The sequence below is a fragment of the Amblyomma mixtum genome, chromosome 9 (genome assembly GCF_055824585.1).
Source record: "Amblyomma mixtum isolate Tamu chromosome 9, ASM5582458v1, whole genome shotgun sequence".
Classification (NCBI taxonomy): Eukaryota; Metazoa; Arthropoda; class Arachnida; order Ixodida; family Ixodidae; genus Amblyomma; species Amblyomma mixtum.
This window is the reverse complement of record NC_143020.1, coordinates 19,656,147-19,663,145: the sequence shown is the minus strand read 5'-3', so window position 1 is coordinate 19,663,145 and position 6,999 is coordinate 19,656,147. Positions and strand designations below refer to the sequence as shown.

General features: G+C 45.6%; 1 non-coding gene across 1 annotated transcript; it reads left to right on the top strand.

Annotated features, from left to right (window-relative positions):
* The first annotated feature begins 2,976 nt into the window (after positions 1-2,976).
* Positions 2,977-3,050, top strand: TRNAN-GUU (transfer RNA asparagine (anticodon GUU)). Its single transcript has one exon. It is a non-coding gene; the product is annotated as a tRNA-Asn (tRNA).
* The last annotated feature ends 3,949 nt before the right edge of the window (positions 3,051-6,999 follow it).

Below are 6,999 nucleotides of genomic sequence, written 5' to 3'. Positions count from 1 at the left end.
TCCAACCTCTCACTCTTCTCCCCAAATCGAGGAGAGGAGAATTTCTCTTGCAGATTCACCTGCCAACCATGGTAGTTGACAAGTGAATACAAGAGTGCGCCACCTGACGTCGGACACTTTTAATGAAGAAATACCTTTAGCTGCTACATTATATTTATTTATTTATTTATTTATTTCTGACACCCTAATCGCGCACAGGGCATTGTTCAGGGGAATGGTACATAGACAAAAAAATTAATTGGTTGCAGTTGAGGGCAACGCATACAAAAAAAAATTTGAAACTCGGAGCAAATTGCGATACACGCCGGAAATGTGAAATAGGAAAAATAACTTATCGATTAGTACAAGTATTAAGCACCAAAATGGAGACGTAGCAGAAATCATTACATATAGTAGATTGCATGGTTACAACAAAATGAAACACAAAAAAAGTTTAAAATGGACTATGGTAAGCAATAATTAATAATAATAATGTAATTAATAATGTTATTAAGCAATAATAACCGTCAGCTCGTTGGTCCGTAACCCTCCCTCCAGTTATTTGCATGCTCATGGGCGCTAAGAAAGATCAGCGCTTTTTTGCTAAGGTGTGCGGATGTCTTGCTAACACATTTATGAGCCCATGAGCATGCCATTAACTGGATGGAAGGTTACGGACCAACAAGCTGACTGTGCCACGGGAAGTGAGTTGTTGTTTTCCTGTGTTGTCACGGACTGGGCCTATATAAGCCAGTTCAAGGCAAAGACTGACACAAACACAGGCCCTCACTGACAACATGGTTGATTGCCTTGAACTGGCTTATATAGGCCCAGTCCCGTGACAAAAAAAATGCTGAGGCTTAACTTGGTTAAGCCTGGAGAATGCGAAGCATCATCGTGTCGCGTAATTTGGAGGCGCACAACCACAACGACGGCGCGAGGTGGGCCCCCGTTTCTCCACTGCCGTGACGTCATCGTGTCACGTGGTGTGACGTCATGTATCACGTGATTTGGACGCGCACAAGCACAGCGACGGCGCGAGGTGGGCCCCCGTTTCTCCACTCTCGTTACGCCATCGTGTCACGTGGTGTGACGTCATGTATCACGTGATTTGGAGGCGCACAACCACAGCGACGGCGCGAGGTGGGCCCCCGTTTCTCCACTGTCGTGACGTCATCGTGTCACGTGGTGTGACGTCATGTATCACGTGATTTGGAGGCGCACAACCACAGCGACGGCGCGAGGTGGGCCCCCGTTTCTCTACTGTCGTGACGTCATCGTGTCACGTGGTGTGACGTCATGTATCACGTGATTTGGAGGCGCATAACCACGGTAAAGGGCTGAAGTGGCATAAAACAGAAAAAACAACCGCTCACTTCCCATGGCACAGTCATCTCGTTCGTCCGTAACCTTCCCTCCAGTTATTGCCATGCTCATGGGGGCTTAGAAAGATCAGCGCTTTTTTGCTAAGGTGTACGGGTGGCTTGCTAGCACATTTATGAGCCCATAAGCATGCCAATAACTGGAGGGAATGTTACGGACCAACGAGCTGACTGTGCCACGGGAAGTGAATTCTTGTTTTCCTGTGTTGTCACGGGACTGGGCCTATATAAGCCAGTTAAAGGTAATAAAACATGTTGTCAGTCAGTGCCTGTGTTTGTGTCAGTCTTTCTCGGCCGTGTTCCGACCGCGCTGTTGTTGTCAAGATATGAATCGAGTTCATAAACCTGTCTTTACTGACAACGTTCGATGTATATTCATGTGAACCAAATCCACCGAAGCGAGCCTGCATAATTCTAGGGGACAGAAAAAATCCTCTACTTCCTACATCCATCATGCACACGTTTAAGCCCTTCCTTGGCGATAGGCTGTCACTGCAGATAGCGCGCTTTTGAACAAGAATGTTACCGTAAAACTTTGAAGGCGCTGCATTGCAATACGGTAGACAGTTCGCAACAAATATTGAAAATATATTAAATACAAACAAAATAACGCAGAAGCCGGCCATTTAGGGTTTCTCAATAAGATTACGTTTTCCTACTCTCACGCTGATGCTGCCAATTGCTCAATACTATGTGTGGGGTATCTATATGAGATCTAAACTGATACAAAAGCTGGTTGCACATGCTTCGACGTTTTTACTGCAGCCTTACTACTGAATAGAATTGCCTGCGGTAGTTAGCATATGTAGACGCAATGATAGCTGGTGATCTTGCTGGAAGGGTTTCTAATTATCGGCAGCTATTGCTGAGGGGTGACTTAAGACTTCGTTTCTGAATTGCATCTGTGATAAGCCGTTCGCAAATGCCTTCGCGCGAGTGTATTTTCCGGAAAATACCTATAAAAGCTAATATCTATTTCGTCTAGGCACTTAAACGTGCTTGCGTTTTCCGAGCAGCGCTCCAATTTGAAGGTAAAACGCGATCGTACGCATAATTCTTCCTAAAGTTCTTTACTTCAACAGACTCTGAATACTGTGCCGGGAAGGGTAATTTTCTTTTTCGTCTCTTTGTTATTAGTACAAAAGTCACTTTTACCACTCCTTAACTATGCCATGGAGAATCCAAGAAAGCATAAATTTCTTGTCATCAATATCATAAACCAATCCGTAAACTCAGGCAACGACTTCCGCAAAAACCACTCTTTCCTACTCCTCTATGTTTTGGAGAGTTTCAGAATTGTGGGCGAAGTGCACAGAATGCAGCCATTTCGTTCCTGGATTTCCGGATTTTTATAAGCACTAAACGCCGGCGCATGCCGTGACTGTACGTCTGCGGCGCCCAAACAAGAAATAGCAAGAAGAGCAGCTCGCGGCTTTGAAAAGTTGTGTTGACAGCTGCGTTTCGACTTTTGTACATTCCTGCAGGAAACAGCTGCTCTGTGTCGCATACCAGACGCCACGCCTTAAGCTCACAAAGGTTAGGCACTTGCAGCTGCAGCTGGATATGGGGGGACTTCGTTCATTGTTTCTGTTCTTGGCACCGAGCCTAGCGTCCCGCCTCCGTGGCGCAATCGGCTAGCGCGTTCGGCTGTTAACCGAAAGGTTGGAGGTTCGAGCCCTCCCGGGGGCGAGCAATTTTTTTTTTTACTTAACTGTTTAAATAAAGTACTTTGGAGTGTGAGGATTGCCTGCTATGGGAATGATACAAGCGAGGTTCCTGTCCGTTCGGCAAGTATCTTCTCCAGTTCAATTCAGTTCATATTTTCTTTCAAATGAAAGCAGAAGAGAAGGCAAAAGGCCTGAAGGCTTACAAGCACTTGTCTACCGTCTCAAGTTGACAGCAGCTAACTCTTTGAAATACAATCACAGGAAATACTCCTCGTAATAGTACAACATAAAACATAAAATGTAAAGGACGCATGAGGATAGAGTACAAGCTATGGATTAATACAACTTATGCTGTGAAACAAACACTTAATGCAATATCCGACAACAAATATTAAGAAAAAAGGTTAGCATCTAGCTAGATACACCATGTTCCCGGCCTCTTTCTTCTGCATTAAAATGGCTCATGCGTTCCCCATGAAAGTCGGTACACTTAATGTTAGGGGACTGGCAAGTAAGAAGAAGCAGAGCCAGGTGTACCGCCTTTTAACTGAGCACGACATTGACGTCCTGGCAGTGCAGGAAACGAAAATTGACGGGGAAGAGGAGACCGGGAGCATGGTGAGACGTTTCACGTCTAGGTTTTTTGCAGTTGTCGCCCACGCTGTAGGAACGTCTGCGGGTTGTGTCATCTTTGTAAAGAATGTACCGGGACTTGAGGTTCAGGCATATACGGCGTGTCCTTCGGGTCGATTTGTTTTGGTTGACCTCCTGTACGACAAAACATATTGGCGCATCATTTGTGTGTACGCCCCAAATGCGGTGGATGAGAGGACAGCGTTTTTTCAACGCGTACAAAAGCACTTCAGTTGTGAGAAATGCCTGATCGTAATGGGTGACTTCAATTGCGTCCTGAGGGGCTGTGACAAAACCAGTGCAAGGGCATTTAGGGACAGAAGCACTGAAGTACTCTCAGAAATTATAGACACGTGCAACCTCGATGATGTGGCCGAATGTTTAGAAGGCGAGCGTTGTGTGAGACTCACCCATTTTCAACGGTCAAGCCATGCACGGCTAGATCGCATTTATGTGTCACCGAACGTTATTTCAAAATGCAGTAGCTACAATGTAGTACCGGTATCATTTTCGGATCATTGTTTAGTGAAGTGTGGGATAGGGACAAAGAAACGAGGAAATCAGTTTTCTTGGGAGATGTGGAAATTAAATAATAAGCTCATTACAGACGACATCTTTAGCAGGAAAGTAAACGAAGAAATCAGTAAATTAAAGCCGAGCGGGGAACTGAAAGTATGGCAGCAGTGGGAACTTTGCAAACAACAAATAAAAATAGCAGCAATCGAAAGGTCAAGTTGCATACGACAAGAGGAGAAGCGTGAGGAGGACAATTTAAGATCTTTACTAGCTAGACTTCTCGAAAGAGAAAGCGAAGAGCCTGGCAAATGGATGGATGACATTAGGAAAATAAAAAATAAGATTGAACTCTTTGACGAAGAACGCTATCGTGGCGCACTGGTGCGGGCTAGGGCGCAAGATATAGCTGATGGGGAGACACCTTCAAAACGAGCGCTAGGAATGGAAAAAACGCATGCTCAACGAAACCACATTGAACAGATTGAATGGGGCGGGGCTTTATCTGGAGAAAGCGGGCATATCCAGCAGGCATTTCTTGAATATTATCAGGCGCTGTTTGCAAAGCAAGAAGTGGATGTGAGCGCATTCAAGGAAAAGTTTCTTGGCGCTTTGCCGCGATTAGATGACGAACAGAGTGAAAGGCTGCAGCTGTCGATAACTGCGTCGGAGGTCGAGCAAGCGATAGAAAATTTGAACCTGGGAAAATCTCCTGGACCTGATGGGTTAAGCGCCGCTTTTTACAAAGCATATAAACGCGAAATAGTGCCAGTACTGACAGCAGTTTTTAACGAAGCCTATAAAGAAAATGAATTGCCCCCGTCTTATGGTAAATCCCATACAGTGCTAATCCCTAAATCCGATGACGCAGAAAAGTTAAAGCAGGTCACAGCATATCGTCCTATCGCCCTCACAAACGTGGATTATAAAGTTTTCATGAAGATTTTAGCCTGTAGACTACAGTCAGTAATTCAGGATATAGTCGGTCCCCACCAGACGTGTGGGATCAAGGGACGCTCTATTGTTTCCAATATTCATAAAGCGAGGTGTGTGCTGGAATGTTGTGATTACACAAATAGCTGTGTAGCCATCCTTCAGCTAGATCTTGAGAAGGCATTCGATTGTGTTTCGCACGATATCCTGTTCTGCATACTCGACCATGTGAATTTAGGGTCCATTATTTGTGAGGGAGTGGCCTTGGCGTACCGGAGCTGCACGACAAGATTAATTGTAAATAAGAGTTTGGGGGCCCCCATTAGCCTGCAGCGTTCGGTGCGCCAGGGTTGTCCCCTCAGCCCTCTTTTATTCTGCATTTACATTGAAGCGTTGTGTTTGAATATCATGGAAAGTGAAAAAATTCGAGGATTCCAGCTACAGGCAGCAGAAGTTAAGCTGCTGGCTTATGCGGATGATGTCGCGGTGTTCACAGTGAACCGGGAGGGTATAACCGAGGCCGTGGCATGCGAAAAAGAATTCACCAAGATCACCGGTAGTAAAGTGAATTGGTCAAAGTCCCTGGGGCTTTGGCACGGAGAATGGCCAACGAAGCCCGGCAATTTTGCAAACGTGTCCTGGGTGACGACCCCAGTAAAGTACTTAGGCGTTCCACTGGACGGTTATCGCGATAGCGATTCGTACTGGAAAGCACAGACGCAAGCCACGCGTGAAAAGGTGGAAAGGTGGAAAGGGCGACACCTTTCAATTTTCGCAAGGGCCACAGTGTGCAATCTGTTTTTTATGTCTAGGCTGTGGTACGTGATGCAAGTGTTGCATTGTGCAAGGATGAACGTACAGAGACTGCACCGGATCTTTGCCGTTTTTGTGTGGGCTGCGGACTGGGAACGCTGTAGCCGGACCAATTTGTTTAGGCGGGTGAAGGATGGCGGCCTGAGTCTGGGACACTTATTTCTGCGGCAGATTGTAAGCAGATTTTGTTTTGTGCGCGATGTAAGCGATCCGTTTTTGCGCACTGTGTGCCAATTAAGGCTCGGAAATGCACTGCCGGACTTTGTTGTCACAACCGAAAGGTTCTCGGGACGTATTTTTGGTTACTTTAGAGAGGTTGTCGTGAGTGTTCGATTCCTGTCTGTTCGATTTTCGTATGAATATTTATCTTCTGTTAGCAGGAAGAAGTTGTATAAGGATTTGTGCGATGTAGTTCTCCCACAACCTATGTACAGGGCCTTATACAATGGAGGCCAGGGACGCGACGTACTTAAGCGTGTGAAGGCGATGCAGGTGCCGCCAAGTGCAAAAACTTTTTTCTTTAAATTACATACCGGAACACTACCAGTAAAGGAATTCTTGGAAAGGAAGCAGTTATTTCTACCTTGGGGATCACATTGTTTAATTTGTAAACAACCAGAAACAATAGACCACGTTTTTTTGCACTGTTGGGAGGGGGTATACTTTTGGGACATTTTGCAACGGACTTTAAAAAAGGAATTTCCGCTCGACGCTCATGGTATTCGGTACTTGCCTGTAGAGAGTGAAGATGGGACACCATTCGACCTCATTATGCTAATGGGCCTCCATTGTATTTGGCGCTCCAGAATGGCAGGATATCATTGCGATCCTGATGCACGGCCAGCACGGATCTATTTTCGGGAGTGCATGCATAAGTATATTGAAGTTCAGAAACTTGCTCCTGAAGCTCCCGAGTGGCTCGAAAGAGTCGAGCCTTTGGTGACGCTTAAGGAGTTTTAATATGATGAAGCCACGCACCCCCGGGCGGATAGTGTTGTTAATTATTGCTCATTGCGCTCTGTAAGTGTATTTGTGTACTGTGGTTCTTGCCCAAGTCAGGCAATAAATAAATAAAAACC